The sequence below is a fragment of the Triticum urartu genome, chromosome 4 (assembly GCF_003073215.2).
Source record: "Triticum urartu cultivar G1812 chromosome 4, Tu2.1, whole genome shotgun sequence".
NCBI lineage: Eukaryota > Viridiplantae > Streptophyta > Magnoliopsida > Poales > Poaceae > Triticum > Triticum urartu.
Window position 1 is genome coordinate 443,132,519 of NC_053025.1, and position 17,889 is coordinate 443,150,407.

The following is a 17,889-nucleotide window of genomic DNA, read 5'->3' on the forward strand; positions in this document are numbered from 1 at the left end:
CATCATTGAAAACAAACAAACTATAATCTTAGTCATTGAATCAATTGCAATTTATCATAACATCGGAAAGAGTCAATATAAGAGCTTTTCAGCATGTCCACATACTCAACTATCATTTAGTATTTCACAATTGCTAACACTCACGCAATACTTATGGGTATGAAGCTTTAATCGGACATAGAGAAAGATAGGGGCTTATAGTTTTTCCTTCCAACCTTTTACCTAAAGGGTAATGTCAACAATAATAGTTTATGAAAACCCATATTGAATTAGCTATATATATCAGGATCTTTCCAACATACAGTGCTTGCCAAAGTATAAAATGTAAAAAGGAGAGGTGAAGATCACCATGACTCTTGTATACGGTACAAGACAAAAATAAAAGATAGGCCCTTCGAAGAGGCTAGCATAGATTGTCATGTGCTTTTATGGTTGGATGCACAAGATCTTAATGCAAAAGAACGACACTTTACATTACCACTTGTGATAGGAACCTTTATTATGCAGTCTGTCACTTTTATTTCTTCCATATAACAAGATCGTATAAAGCTTATTTTCTCCACACTAATAAATCATACATATTTGGAGAGCAATTTTTATTGCTTGCAACAATGACAACTTACTTGAAGGATCTTACTCAATACATAGGTAGATATGCTGGACTCTCATGGCAAAACTTGGATTAAGGATATTTGGAAGCACAAGTAGTATCTCTACTTGGTGCATAGACTTTGGCTAGCATGAGGGGGAAAGGCAAGCTCATAATGTTGTATGATCCATGACAATATAATTTATTTCGGATATAAGAAAACATAACCCATTACGTTGTCTTCCTTGTCCAACATCAACTTTTTAGCATGTCATATTTTAATGAGTGCTCACAATCATAAAAGATGTCCAAGATATTATATTTATATGTGAAAACCTCCCTTTCTTAATTACTTCCTATTAATTGCAACGATGACCAAACATATGTTTGTCAACTATCAACAACGTTTATTCATCATACTCTTTATATGTGAAGTCATTACTCTCCATAAGATCAATATGATCTCTTTATTTCTTTTTATTCTTTGTCTTTTTTCTCAAGATCATAGCCAGATAACCAAGCCCTTGACTCAAAACTATTTTTTATTATATATAGCTCACGGACTCAATTACATAGATAAGGATCAATACTAAAACTCAAAGCTAGATCATACTAAACTTTATTCTACTAGATCAAGATATAACCAAAAGGATCGGACTAAGAAAAGCGGTAAAGATGTAAGTGTGATGGTGATATGATACCGGGGCACTCCCCCAAGCTTGGCAATTGCCAAGGGGAGTGCCCATACCCGATACTCAGTTCAACTTTCGTGGTAGTGATGATGGAGTTGTTGATGATGTAGGCTTGTCGTCCATCTTCCAAGGCATAGGCTCACAATCATAGAAGGACGACCGAGTCTCCGGGATCCTCAAATCTGCAGCCAAACTCATCCTCTTGAATCTATATTCATCCTCACAGTTTTGGTTTTACAGGTCATTAATCTGGGCTTGGAGGTGCTCGATTTTCTTGTGAAGCTTGAAGATGGTCTCCTTAATGTTCTTGGCATCCAGCTTGTGGTTGTTGGTGAACTCCGTGATCATCATGTGGTTGGCGTCGAGTCCGCGATCCACCATCCCCTGGCACTTGAAAACTTGTTGCTCCATTGTTTTGAGTCTTGTCTCCACGCTTCCGGTCCTCCTTGGTCCCTCAACATCGCGAATGTGCAGCACCCCCTCAGACAACTCAATGGTTTGAGGGTGTTTCAGCACCTCCGCAAGGTAGGGGTTGATGACCCTCTCGAAAAACTTATCCTTGGGGGTGCTTGAAGACGTCATGGTGATCTAGATCTCTCAAAAAAACAGCTCAAAACAAAAGCAGGAGATATTTGCGTGGTACGGTAGTCAAAACCTTTGGGAGATTATATAATGAGTTTTTACCGACCAAAAGAAGTATCGTGAAAGAAAACAGAGTCCGGAGGGCACACGAGGTTCCCACGAGGCAGGGGGCGCGCCCAGGGGGGTAGGGCGCGCCCTCCACCCTTGTGGACGCCCCGTGTCCTTTCCGGACTGCTTCTTATTTTCCTATTTTCTTAAATATTCCAAAACAGAGAAAAATTGCTAATAGAACTATTTTGGAGTCGGTTTACTTACCGTACCACATACCTATTCCTTTTCGGGGTCTGAAACATTATGGAAAGTGTCCCTTATGTATTCCTCCGGGGTTACGGTGTCAATAACATTGGTTTCAACATTTATGGGATTACCTGAGATATAATGTTTGATTCTTTGACCGTTCACCACCCTCAGATTTGTGCCTTCGAAGTTGTTGATTTTTATGGCACCGGAACGATAGACCTGCTCGATAACGTAAGGACCTTCCCATTTAGAGAGGAGTTTTCCTACAAAAAATCTTAAACGGGAGTTGTATAACAGAACATAATCATCTACATTAAACTCACGTTTTCGTATCCTTTTATCATGCCATCTTTTAACTTTTTCTTTAAATAGTTTGGCATTCTCATAGGCCTGGGTTCTCCACTCATCAAGTGAGCTAATGTTAAATAGTCTCTTCTCACCAGCAAGTTTGAAGTCATAGTTGAGCTATTTAACAGCCCAATATGCCTTATTTCTAGTTTGAGAGGTAAGTGACATGCTTTTCCATAAACCATTTTATACGAACACATACCCATAGGATTTTTATATGCAGTTCTATAGGCCCATAACGCATCATCAAGTTTCTTGGACCAATTCATTCTAGATCTATTAACAGTCTTTTGCAAAATTAATTTAAGCTCTCTATTACACAGTTCTACTTGACAACTAGACTATGGGTGGTAAGGGGATGCAATTCTATGATTAAAATCATACTTAGCAAGCATTTTACGAAAAGCACCATGAATAAAATGTGAAACACCATCAGTCATTAAATATCTAGGGACTCCCAACCTCGGAAAAATAACTTCTTTAAGCATCTTAATAGAGGTGTTATGATCAGCAAGGAACGGGGGTCCCCAGACTTGCCTGCCTGTGGCCCGCGGCATGGCTGAGCCAGCAGGCCATACGGCCCATCTTCACCAACAAAGAATCCAAGACCCTCGCGAGGCGGACGACGCAAGGCCTCCTCTGGAGAGGCCTAGCTAGGAAGGCTCATGAGGAGCGGAGATATAAAGGCGGGGCAAACCTCATGAGGCCCTCGTGACGTGAGCCATGACGCACGACACCAGGCGGGCGCCAGCGGGCCCAGCGTCCTTGTTTCCTCTTTGGTGCTAAAGAGGCCAGCGCAGGCGAAGAGTACCAAGGCATCAGGCAAAGGTTGCTATATTGGTGCAACTAGACCAAGACCAGGAGGACGGCAAGACGGAGGTCATTGTGGAGCCCAAGACGGCGTCACCACCAGATCTTTTGGAAGGCGAAGACCACCTTTGTCAGGATAGCTTGTACTAGTTGTCCCCCTTCAAATTAGCCCGCCATTGTTGGCTCCCTTCCCGCTCAATATTTGGGAAGAGGACCAGGGCCTATATAAATAGAGCTAGCCACCATAGAAGGGGGGACGGGATCTAAGGATCTCATCTCACCTTAGCTTGATCCAACCCGATCGATAGCCTACACACAAGAACACCTCAACCCCAGGAGGCTGTTCTTCCCTTGTACCGTTCATCATCAGCCGTAGAGGAAATCCACCACCACCACACTAGAGTAGGGTATTACACCACAACGGTGGCCCGAACCAGTATAAACCTCGTGTCTTTCTGTGTTGCAAGTTCGTCCGCGAGATCTTAGCAAGCTAGGGCATAGATTGGTAGGAGGGAAAGACTTCGCGCGCACTCCAGTGTTTGAACCTTAAGGGTTAGCCGGAACCCCACATCCGACATTTGGCGCGCCAGGTAGGGGTGCGCCGGAGCTCCTCCTCCACCGGCCAGCTCGTCGACGCCCCTCAGCCACGATGACCGGCGACTCAAGGGCCGGCTCCGACCGCTGGGAAGCCTGGCCGGCTCGGGCGGCGCCGCCTACCCATGAAGGTCTCGACCCCGCACTCCAGGCGGCACGGGCGCCGCCAAACTCCGCCGGGCGTGGTCAGCACGGCCAGGCGTCGTCCACCCTCACCCCACGGCAGGTATGGGCCGCCGCAAGAGCGGCGAGCCATGCCGCAGCAATGGCACCATACTCACGGCGGGAGCAAGCAAACATGCGGGCAACGCTCACCGTAGCAAGGGAGCTGCTGCGTTTTAGGCTGATGGAAAGCGGTCGGGACACACTGTTGGAGCATGTTGCCGAGCTGATGGATGCAGCGGCATCGGGAGCACCACCCTTCTGCTATCGACTTCCTCCCCAGGCCACTGCAGGGCCGCACGGCGAACCTCACCACATCTACGCGCCATCAACTATGCCCGGGGGCTTCAGCAACATCAGCACGGCCAGCAGCGCAGGGGGCTCCGACTCCCCCATGCCGCCCGCGGCGGGCACGGGTGCAAGCGTCGCCCCCCACGGTCCCATCCGGATGCCGTACTGTCATCCCCAGGGCGCCACCATGGGCCGAGCAACATGGAGCATGGGGCACCACGGCGAGGTGTTCGGGGGGACGGCCCCGGAAGCCTACGTGCCCCGCATGATGGACCAAGGGTACGCACCAGAGGACGACCCTGGCTCGTTCATTGGAGAAGAGTGGGGAGAGGGGCGCTAGGAGTCGACGCCTTCCAAGAACCAACAAAGAACCACAACAATCACGCCGACAACGACAACTACAGGGTACCGCTAATTTCTTAGGAACTGGCTTATGCTAACCATGGGCTGCAGATGAATCGGGTTGCACGTCGATCGACGACCCTGGCACAGCGGCACCCGTTCCAACAAGGGAGACACGCTGGGGCCGCCGGGAGGGAGCCAAGAGCAAGGCCCCTCCCCAAGGCACGCGAAACCAGGGGACATGATACGTCTCCATCGTATCTACTTTTCCAAACACTTTTGCCCTTGTTTTGGACTCTAACTTGCATGATTTGAATGGAACTAATCCGGACTGACACTGTTTTTAGCAGAATTACCATGGTGTTATTTATGTGCAGAAACAAACGTTCTCGAAATGACCTGGAACTTCACGGAGCGGCTTTTTGGAAAATATAAAAAATACCTGCAAAAGATGAAGGCCAGGGGGCCCACCACCTGTCCACGAGGGTGGGGGCGCGCCCCCCTACCTCGTGGGCCCCCTGGTGCCTCTCCGACTCCAACTCCAACTCTATATATTATGTTTCGGGGAGAAAAAAATCAGACAGAAGAATTCATCGCGTTTTACGATACGGAGCCGCCGCCAAGCCCTAAAACCTCTCGGGAGGGCTGATCTGGAGTCCGTTCGGGGCTCCGGAGAGGGGAATCCGTCGCCATCGTCATCATCAACCATCCTCCATCACCAATTTCATGATGCTCACAGCTGTGCGTGAGTAATTCCATCGTAGGCTTGCTGGACGATGATGGGTTGGATGAGATTTATCATGAAATCGAGTTAGTTTTGTTAGAGTTTGATCCCTAGTGTCCACTATGTTCTGAGATTGATGTTGCTATGACTTTGCTATGCTTAATGCTTGTCACTAGGGCTCGAGTGCCATGATTTCAGATCTGAACCTATTATGTTTTCATGAATATATGAGAGTTCTTGATCCTATCTTGCAAGTCTATAGTCACCTACTATGTGTTATGATCCGGCAACCCCAAAGTGACAATAATCGGGACCACTTCCGGTGATGACCGTAGTTTGAGGAGTTCATGTATTCACTATGTGTTAATGCTTTTGTCCGGTACTCTATTAAAAGGAGGCCTTAATATCCCTCAGTTTCCGCTAGGACCCCGCTGCCACAGGAGGGTAGGACAAAAGATGTCATGAAAGTTCTTTTCCATAAGCACGTATGACTATATTCGGAATACATGCCTACATTACATTGATGAACTGGAGCTAGTTCTGTGTCACCCTAGGTTATGACTGTTACATGATGAACCACATCCGGCATAATTCTCCATCACCGATCCATTGCCTACAAGCTTTCCATATATTGTTCTTCGCTCATTTACTTTTACGTTGCTACTGCTATCATCACTACAAAATACCAAAAACATTACTTTTACTACTGTTACCTTTTGTTACCGTTACCACTACTATCATATTACTTTGCTACTCAAAACTTTGCTGCAGATATTAAGTTTCCAGGTGTGGTTGAATTGAGAACTCAGCTGCTAATACTTGAGAATATTCTTTGGCTCCCCTTGTGTCGAATCAATAAATTTGGGTTGAATACTCTACCCTCGAAAACTGTTGCGATCCCCTATACTTGTGGGTTATCAAGACTATTTTCTGGCACCGTTGCCGGGAGCATAGCTCTATTCTTTGAGTCACTTGGGATTTATATCTGCTTATCATTATGAAGAACTTGAAAGATCCAAGAACTAAGATTTATCCCTCAACTACGAGGGGAGGTAAGGAACTGCCATCTAGCTCTTTACTTGATTCACCTTCTGTTTTGAGTAAGCTTGCGACACCTAAACCTGCTTCTGCTATTCGTTCTGATATGTCGCATGTTATTGATGATGCTACTTCTGCTATACATGATACTTATGATGAAACTACTTCTATGCTTGATACTACTGTGCCACTTGGTGAATTCTTGATGAACTTGCTAGGGCTAGAGAGATTGAAAATATTGAATATGATAATACTGATGAAAGTGATGATGAAGAGTCACTTGTTATTCCTGAGGGTTATGTTTTTGATCAAGAAGCTTCTTTAGCTATTTTAGCTTGCAAAGATAGATACGAACTTAAGAGGTTATTAGCTAAATGGAACAAGCAATCTCTAAATGCTAGAATGAAACCTGACCCTCCTTTTGCTACTTCACCTATCTGTGTTACTGATAAGGATTATGAGTTCTCTGTTGACCCTGATATAATTACTTTGGTTGAATCTGATCCTTTTCATGGCTATGAATCTGAAACTGTTGTGGCACATCTTACTAAATTAAATGATATAGCCACCTTGTTCACTAAAGATGAGAGAACTCACTACTTTTATATCCTTAAAATATTTTCGTTCTCATTAAAGGGTGATGCTAAGATATGGTTTAATTCTCTTGATCCTGGTTGTGTGCGTAGTCCCCAGGATATGATTTATTACTTCTCTGCTAAATATTTCCCTGCTCATAAGAAACAAGCTGCTTTAAGGGATATATATAATTTTGTGCAAATTGAAGAAGAGAGTCTCCCACAAGCTTGGGGGAGGCTTCTCCAATTACTTAATGCTTTGCCTGATCATCCTCTTAAGAAAAATGAAATACTTGATATCTTTTATAATGGACTAACCGATGCCTCCAGAGATTACCTGGATAGTTGTGCTGGTTGTATTTTCAGGGAAAGAACACCGGATGAAGCTGAAATTTTATTGAATAATATGTTGACAAATGAAAATAATTGGACACCTCCGGAGCCAATTCCTAAGCCTATTCCTAAACCAACTCCGAAGAAGAGGGGTATTCTATTTCTCAGTCCTGAAGATATGCAAGAGGCAAAGAAATCTATGAAAGAAAAAGGTATTAAAGCTGAATATGTTAAGAATTTACCTCCTATTGAAGAAATACATGGTCTTAATTTACCGCCTGTTGAAGAAACATATGGTCTTAATCCTTTACCTATTGAAGTAACTCATGGTCTTGATAACCCGACACATGTACTAAAGGTAAATTATCTCTATAGATATGATAAAGCTGAAATCCCATTTACTAAATTTGCTAGCCAATGCTTAGATGAGTTTGATAAATTTATGGTTAAGAAAGAAGATTTTAATGCTTATTTTGGTAGACAATTGAAATACAATTCAAATATGCTTGAACACTTGGGTGATTATATGGCTAATGTCAAAGGTGAACTTAAACTTATTAGTAAACATGCTTCTATGGTTACCACTCGGGTAGAACAAGTACTTAAAGCTCAAAATGATTTGCTCAATAAAGTGAATAGTAAGGATAATGATAATGTTATTAGAGTTATGACTAGAGGTGGTAAATGACTCAGGAACCTTTGTATCTTGAAGGCCATCCTAAGAGAATTGAGCAAGATTCTCAGAGAAATAATATAGATGCACCTAGTCCTTCTAAAAGGAAGAAAAAGAAAAATGATAGGACTTTGCATGCTTCTAGTGAACCTATTAGTGAAACACCTAAGAATCCAAATGATATTTCTATTTCTGATGCTGAAACTCAATCTAGTAATGAACCTGAAACTAGTAATAATGTTAATGATAATGTTCATGATGATACTCAACCTAGTAATGATAATGATATAGAAATTGAACCTAATGTTGATCTTGATAACCCACAATCAAAGAACCAATGTTATGATAAGAAAGACTTTGTTGCTAGGAAACATGGTAAAGAAAGAGAACCATGGGTTCAGAAACCCATGCCTTTTCCTCCCAAACCATCCAAGAAAAAGGATGATGAGGATTTTGAGCGCTTTGCTGAAATGATTAGACCTATCTTTTTGCGTATGCAATTAACTGATATGCTCAAAATGAATCCTTATGCTAAGTATATGAAAGATATTGTTACTAATAAAAGAAAGATACCGGAAGCTGAAATTTCCACCATGCTTGCTAATTATACTTTTAAGGGTGGAATACCAAAGAAACTTGGAGATCCAGGAGTACCCACTATACCATGCTCCATTAAAAGAAACTATGTTAAAACTGCTTTATGTGATCTTAGAGCCGGTGTTAGTGTTATGCCTCTCTCTTTATATCGTAGAATGATTTGAATAAGTTGACACCTACTGAAATATCTTTGCAAATGGCTGATAAATCAACTGCTATACCTGTCGGTATTTGTGAGGATGTGACTGTTGTAGTTGCAAACGTTACTATTTTAACGGACTTTGTTATTCTTGATATTCCCGAGGACGATAGTATGTCTATTATTCTTGGAAGACCCTTTTTGAATACTGCAGGGGCTGTTATTGATTGCACTAAAGGAAATGCCATTTTCATGTTAATGGTAATGAGCATACGGTACACTTTCCGAGGAAACAACCTCAAGTTCACAGTATCAATTCTATTGGAAAAATTCCATCGATTATATTTGGAGGTTTTGAATTTCCTCTTCCTACTGTCAAGAAGAAATATGATATTCTTATTATTGGGGATGTGCATATCCCCGTTGAGGTAACATAGTGTTATTCAAAATTTCTCTGGATCCATGTTATTCGGAATGAGTTCATTAACAAGACTTGATCAACCTTGTTAGTGGATTCCTTTTGATGATCATGAGATGGATGAAACTAGAAGGCACAACCTTCTGTACCCTCCTTTTACTTTTCGTTATTTATATTAAATAAAATAAAAATAGTATTTTTCTGTCTGTTATCTGATCATCCGTGGAATATAAAAATACCCCAAAAATAAAACTTCTCCAAATGCCCTGAAATTTAAATATGATTTTTTCTGGAATATTTGAGAATATTTGGCACTGAGAACACAGCAGGGGGGTCAACCACCTGCCCACGAGGGTGGAGGGCGTGCCCTCCTGCCTCGTGGGCCCATGATGGCCCTCCTCCACTTATTCCTGCACCCAGTCACTTCTTCTTCCTCCCACAAACACGAATATCCAGCTCAAGCACAAGTTCTAGCTCATCTTGCTGCCATTTTCGATCTCCTTGCTCAAAGCACCTCTCACAAAACTTCTTGGGGAGATTGTTCCTTGGTATGTGACTCCTCCATTGGTCCAATTAGTTTTTGTTCTAGTGCTTTATTCATTGCAAATATTTTCTACTTAGGTGACCCTGTTCTTGAGCTTGCATGTCAAATTTATATGGTCAAAAGTAGTTTTGATGCATGATATAGGCCCTAGGCACTTGTAGGAGTAGTTGCTATCAATATTATTGAGTTTGGTTTACTTTTATTTTGAAGTCACTAAAAAATTTCAGAATTTTTCAGAGAAAGAAAAATGCTTAGGAAAATGTTCCAAGGTGGTTCCTCAAGGAAGCAAGGACCCAGGCTTGCAATGCGTGATGCTGATGAAGAGCCACCAAGAGACGCTCCAGTGCGTCCTTGTGAGTGGCCTTCGGAAAACTTTATGGGTCGAGCAGGAATTAAGGAAGAATTCAACGCATATTTGCGTAACGCTGATCTTGTGAGCTTCGAGGAAGAGAGGTGCAGCCAGTATCACAATCTCACTAGTACCTTTGTGAGGAGGTTTGAATTTTCATCTTCACGTAATTCTCCAACTGTCCTGTTTGATCTTTATGAAAATTCTTACACTATGGACTTAGAGGATTTTATCATTGCTTGCAAACTTCCACAATGGGGTAGTATAAGGGATCCTCGCAAATCTGAATTTAGAGATTTTCTTGCTAGCATAACTGTGGGAGAATCTAGAGATATAACATAAGCTACCATATGGAGCATTCACTTTCCTGCTATACATTATTTTGCTCTCTTCATAGGTAGATGCATTAATGGTAAAGATGAGGCATGTCACATGTGTGTCCCTGACCTCAGTATTCTTAGGAGTGCTGTGTTAGGAGATAAATCTTATAATTTGGGAGCCATTGTTGCACGTAGGTTGCATCTTAATAGATTTAATGGAGATTTCTATGGAGGAATTTATGCAACCCGCATAGCTAATTTTCTTGGTGTAGCCATACGCGATGATGATATTGAATTACCAGTTGCTTACCTAGACTTTAATGCTATGGTTCACCACCAGTTTGTTGATAGGAATGAATCACCTCTCCAGTATCGACTAATCTTTGAAAGACGCCGTGCTGTCCATATTACTCTCCCTGCTCCTGCCTTCTTTGATCATCAGGCAAAAGGAAGATATACTATTACCAGAGAGGAGGCAGATGAGTACGAGAGGAGAGCGGAGGCCGCTCGTTGCCACGCTGCAGCTCAGGAGGCGATAGCCGCTGCATCGCAGTACGACCCCAACTACTATTATGGATATCCGCCAGGCCAGCCGTGGCCATAGACCAACTTAGGCCAAAATCCTAAGCTTGGGGGAGTACGTATTTCCCACCGACATTACATTCATGTTCACACACTCATTGCTAGATGTCGGTGCTCATACTTTTTCATTGTATCACCCATGCTAGTTTAATTTCCTTTTTATGCTTTCTTCTTTTGTGTTTGATAAACCTTAAGAAAAAACAAAAAAAATTAGTTGTAGCTTTTAATTAGTTTACTTTCCATGCCTGTAGTAGTAATTAAAAATAAAACCCAAAAAGACTTCCTGTTCCTCTTTTACTTCTTGGGAGCTCTCCCGTGTAAATAAGTTGTATTTCTTTTCTTTGGGGGTCGATAGGAGAAGACCATAATTAAATTGTTGAAGTGGCTCTCGTATGCATACTTGTTGATCTGACAAAAGAGACCATATTTCCTTGTCTTCTCCTGTTTATTGAATGCTTGCAGATTCCAGCTTAGTCCAATGCACGTGCACTATTATTATTATTCACATCGTTCGGTCGTGCAAGTGAAAGGCAATTATGATGATATATGATGGACTGACTGAGATAAGAAAGGCCGGTATGAACTCGGCCTCTTTTGTTTTTGTAAATATGATTAGTTCATCGTTCCTGATTCAGCCTATTATGAATAAACATGTTTGCAATGACAACTAGAGATCATAGTTTCTTGTGCCATGCTTGATTAGCTATGAGTTATAATGGTTTACCTTGTGTGCCAACATGCTATTAAAATGGTTGTGATGTGGTATGATAGGGTGGTATCCTCCTCTGAATGATTTAAGTGACTTGACTTGGCACATGTTCACGCATGTAATTGAAACAAAATCGACATAGCCTTCACGATATTTATGTTCATGGTGGATTATATCCTACTCATACTTGCATTCGGTGTTGATTAATTTTAATGCATGTTCGTGACTATTGTCGCTCTCTAGTTGGTCACTTCCCAGTCTTTTGCTAGCCTTCACCTGTACTAAGTGGGAATACTGCTTGTCCAATCCCTTAAACCCCAGAGTTATTCCATATGAGTCCACCATACCTACCTATATACGGTATCTACCAGTCGTTCCAAGTAAATTTGTATGTGCCAAACTCTAAAACTTCAAATAAATATCCTGTTTTGTATGCTCGAATAGCTCGTGTATCAACTAGGGTTGTCTGTATCTTCCATGTTAGGCGGGTTATTCTCAAGAGGAGTGGACTCCGCTACTCATTCACGAGATAAATGGCTGGTCACCGGGATGCCCAGTCCCATGCTTTATGCAAACTAAATCAAAATAATTACAAACAAAACTCCCCCTGGGACTCTTGTTAGTTGGAGGCACTCGTTGTTTCGAGCAAGCCATGGATTGATGCTTGTTGGTTGAAGGGGGTTTATAAAATTTACCATTCTGTTTGGGAACCGCCTATAATGTGTGTAGCATGGAAGATATCACCATCTCTTGGTTGTTATGTTGACAATGAAAGTATACCGCTCAAAATATTATTCATCTCTATTTCAAAACCGAGCTCTGGCACCTCTACAAATCCCTGCTTCCCTCTGCGAAGGGCCTGTCTATTTACTTTTATGCTAAGTCATCATCCTCTTATTAAAAAGCACCAGTTGGAGAGCACCGCTGTCATTTGCATTCATTACTGTTAATTTACATTGAGTATGACTTGACTGGATCTCTTTTACCATGAATTACAATGTCTAGTCAGTCCTTGGTCTTTAAAGGTGCTCTGCATTTATGTTTTGCGGTCTCAGAAAGGGCTACCGAGATACCACCTTGTTATATTATATTATGATTGTTTTGAGAAAGTGTTGTCATCCGAGATTTATTATTATTGCTCGCTAGTTGATTATGCTATTGTATGAGTAAACTTGAGACCTAAGCGTTATTGCGAATGTGGTTAGTTATAATCTTTGCTGAAAAATTGAATGATGGCTTTACATATTTACAACAACAAGAGCAAAGAGAGTTTGTAAAAGTTTTTCTTTATCACTTTCAGTTTGTCAACTGAATTGCTTGAGGACAAGCAAATGCTTAAGCTTGGGGGAGTTGATACGTCTCCGTCGTATCTACTGTTCCAAACACTTTTGCCCTTGTTTTGGACTCTAACTTGCATGATTTGAATGGAACTAACCCGGACTGACGATGTTTTCAGCAGAATTACCATGGTGTTATTTATGTGCAGAAACAAACGTTCTCGGAATGACCTGAAACTTCACAGAGCAACTTTTTGGAAAATATAAAAAATACCTGCAAAAGAAGAAGGCCAGGGGGCCCACCACCTGTCCACGAGGGTGGGGGCGCGCCTGCCCCCCTAGGGCGCGCCCCCTACCTCGTGGGCCCCCTGGTGCCTCTCTGACTCCAACTCCAACTCTATATATTGTGTTTCGGGGAGAAAAAAATCAGAGAGAAGAATTCATCATGTTTTACAATACGGAGCCGCCGCCAAGCCCTAAAACCTCTCGGGAGGGCTAATTTGGAGTCCGTTTGGGGCTCCGGAGAGGGGAATCCGTCGCCATCGTCATCATCAACCATCCTCCTCACCAATTTCATGATGCTCACTGCCGTGTGTTAGTAATTCCATCGTTGGCTTGCTGGACGGTGATGTTTTGGATGGGATCTATCATGTAATCGAGTTAGTTTTGTTAGGGTTTGATCCCTAGTATCCACTATGTTCTGAGATTGATGTTACTATGACTTTGCTATGCTTAATGCTTGTCACTAGGGCCCGAGTGCCATGATTTCAGATCTGAACCTATTATGTTTTCATCAATATATGAGAGTTCTTGATCCTATCTTGCAAGTCTATAGTCACCTATTATGTGTTATGATCCGTTAACCCCGAAGTGACAATAATCGGGATACTTACCAGTGATGACCATAGTTTGAGGAGTTCATGTATTCACTATGTGTTAATGCTTTGTTCCGGTACTCTATTAAAAGGAGGCCTTAATATCCCTTAGTTTCCGTAAGGACCCCGCTGCAATGGGAGGGTAGGACAAAATATGTCATGCAAGTTTTTTTCCATAAGCACGTATGACTATATTCGGAATACATGCCTACATTACATTGATGAACTGGAGCTAGTACTGTGTCACCCTAGGTTATGACTGTTACATGATGAACCGCATCCGGCATAATTCTCCATCACCGATCCATTGCCTACGAGCTTTCCATATATTGTTCTTCACTTATTTACTTTTCCGTTGCTATTGCTATCATCACTACAAAATACCAAAAACATTACTTTTACTACTGTTACCTTTTGTTACCGTTACCACTACTATCATATTACTTTGCTACTAAACACTTTGCTGCAGATATTAAGTTTCCAGGTGTGGTTGAATTGACAACTCAGCTGCTAATACTTGAGAATATTCTTTGGATCCCCTTGTGTCGAATCAATAAATTTGGGTTGAATACTCTACCCTCAGAAACTGTTGCGATCCCCTATACTTGTGGGTTATCAGGACACCCGGAGGTAAGCCCTCTGCCGGGGTGGCTTCGACAACCCTTCCCCCGGTAGAGGACCCGTGGTCGCCGAGGGAACCGTTGGCGTCCCCTTTCCCTCTTTTGTGTCGTCCTGGTGACTGGCCGGCTCAAAGGAGGTCGAGGGTGGTGCAAGGCGGGGCCCTCGACTGGCGATGTGAAGCAAGGCCGGTACCTGTGAAGAAGGCCCGGTGCCTGTGAAGCTCGTCGCCTGTGACACTCTCATGTAATAATGAGTTGGGGCTGTATACGCCCCGGAGTCTCAGGAGCGCCGGCCTCAGGCCCTGGGGCTCCCTCCCATGCCTAGTGGCAGCACTTAGATCCGCGCTGGTGAGAAGACTTGAAGACCTGAAGACTAGACTAGGTGTCGGATGCGGCCTTTTGCTTTGGATCTCTCTTTCTGTGGATTTGCTTTCTGGGTCTGGACTTAAGTTGAAGCTGAATTTTTATCGATGCGCACGGGGGGTGCCTTTTCTCATTCGAGTCGTTTCTTACCTTCTGGTTCTCGTTTGGTTTTGGGACTCATGTCCATCGCCTTTTCCTCGCAAAGCTCCTCGCGAGCCAGACCGCCCAAAGCGCACGCTCGTCAAGCACGCGCTAGCACTGCGCCAGGTGCTCACCTCTTACGGGGCCCCCTCAAATGGGGCGATAAGCTCCACAGGATTCTCAGGAACTCGTCGCCTCACGACCCAGCCCTAAGCTAGCACTGACTAAGGTAAACCACGTCGGGGAGCTCACCCCCAGCTTCATAAGCTCGCGAGGACACACACCCACATCGCATAGGAAAGTAAAAAACTGCAATCTGCTTACACGAGGGGCTCCCCCTCTCAAAATGCTCTTACAAAGTCTTCCAAGGGCCACGCCCGAGTTTTGCGTGTAGGATGAAACAACAGGCGAGCATGGGATCAGCCAGAGATATCACTCGCTACATCACCCGCGAATGCGTCACTCACGTCGTCGTCATCTTCGTCGGAATCGCCGCCGCCGTCGACGACGCCCCCATCACCGTCGTTAACCACGTCACCTTCATCTGCGACGACCACCACCGCGTCATCCTCTAAGGTGAAGGCCCTGACCAACGCGTCGACATGGTCCTCTACCCAACGCGCCAGGTCGCCCCGGAGGCCGTGGGTACGGGGGCAATGGCGGCGTTGAAGTCAAAGTTGGGGTCGGCGTTCTGAAGGTGGCTGAAGACATGGGAGAAGGTGCGCTGAAGCAGGCCACGACCCCTCTCCTCCACAAGCTGTCGAGCTCTGGAAGATTGAGCCTCCAGGCGCGTCACCACCTTGGTGAAGAAGATCAGGTGGCTGGCGTAGTCGTTTGAGTGAGGAGCCGGGGCGTTCTCGTCGCAGATGTAGCCCAGGGCGGTGTTGGCCCTGTTCCGAAGGTCTTGAAGCATAGGAGCATGCTCGCGCTCCAGCGTTCGGCGTTGGAGCACTTCCTCCCTGTTTCGCCGTGCGGCGGCCTCAGCGTCGTCAACTCGTTTCCGGAGGGAAAGCAGCTCGGCGCGGGAGGAGGCCAAGTCCGCCTGCGCCGTAACCAGGGCGGCAGCTGTGGCCTCCGCACGCCTCTTGGCCTCGTCCAACCTGGGCCTGACGGCGGCGGCCCTGCCCGCACCCTCCTATTCGGCGAGCTTCAGCTTCAAGTCATACCTGCCCTCTAGATCTGCGCGAACCTCGGCCACCCGACGGTTGATCTCCTCTTTGACTCTAGCTTCGCAGGCCCCAACGGCATCTTCTGCTTGGGCGACTTGACGTTCCCTCGTCTCCAGTCGCTCGAGCTCGAGGCTGCGCTCCACGTCTTCCAGGGCCAACGTCTCCTCGTGCCACCGGACCTCCTCTTCCTCCGTAGGCGTCCCCCTCAGCGATGCAAGAGCGGCCTCGCGCGCCTCCACCTGCTGCTCAAGAGATGCGCTCCAGGCCTGAAGCCCCCACGCGCGCTCCTCCGCAGCCTCGTGGTGGCGATCGGCCTCGCGAGCTTCTTCCAAAGCTCGCGAGCGGGCCTCATTGGCAATCTGGAGGGATGCCTCGGCCTTCGCATTCTTGAGGTCACACTGATAGCGACCAAGGTTGATGGCCACTCGCAGCTTGCGCCGCTCCTCCACCAATCGAAGACCTTCATCCTCAAGACGTGAATCGACACCAGCAAGCTCTTCACTGAGGCGGCTCATCGCGCCCATCGCTTCCTGGAAGAGCTCGTGACGGACTACGCTGCACCCGCGCTCGAGCTCGAACGCTCGACCCGCCTCGTCCTCCACCACGGGGGCTGCGGATGGAGCATCAAGTGGCGTGCCACCTCCCGGTTGGGGGCTGGGGGCTGGCGCCGTGCCTGACGTCAGCCCATCCTTGCGAGGAGCCCAAGATGAACGAGGCTCACTGCTTGAAGAGGAACCAAAGACCGAGGTTAGCCAGCGACTGCTCATGAGCAGAGGAGGAGTCTTGGGCATGCTCGCCAAGCTCCATGCCCGACCGTGGGCGAGGGGCGGCCAAACCATGGACTCAGCACGTCCCGAAGGCAGGGACGCTCCTCCGACTGACCCTGCACCAGGGGCGGCAAGCAGACCAGGAACGCTCAATGCCGACTGGGGAGTTGATGAAGGAGGAGGCCGCTTCTCGGAAGACGCAACAGCTTCAGCAGAAGGAGCCCTGGAGGACAGGCGTCCGGATAAGAAGACCACACGCAAAAAGCCACGGCGACAAGATACTTACGCGTCAAGAGCGATGTACCTCCGTCGCTTCAACGGCCCGAAGATGTTGCTGCCGCTGGGGGACCCCTTCCTCTTGTGGAGCTCCTTGAAGTCCACACAAAGGCGACCGAAGCGCTGGACGTGACGGCCGGTGCACGGCGGAGCCGAAGAAGACCTAAGGGGGATGGCCTCAGGGGAGCCCGGCTGAGGCAAGCAGCCCGGCTCCTTCCCACTGCGACCTCCCGAGGCTCCTGGAGCCTCAGCCTCGGGAGCCGCATGCCGCATCTCCTCGGCAACTGATGCCTCAGGAGGGGGGTCACAGGCCCCCGAGGACGACGCCCCCAGATCACCACCCGGCATGTGCTCCTCAGCACCTGAGCCGTCGGCCCCCGTCGCAGCTCGCTCCCCCGCACCGTCACCTGGGGCGAGCTCGGCACCGGCGGCGAAAAAGGGGACCACGATGACGGGGTTCTCGCGGGGCCCCACCAAGCTGACTGGGCGCAGCCCCCACTCATCAAAGGAAGGCATGTTCGCGGCAAATGTGGCTTTGTTCTCGCAGCGGTACAACATGCAGATGTTCCTGGGCATCTCGTTTGGCAGAGGGACACCTGATAGGACCGTGAGCACTGTCTGCCGCGCAGCGAGAGGAAGCCCCTCCTCCTGAAACCTCATGTTGTCCTGTCTGCTGAGAAAGTCCCACAT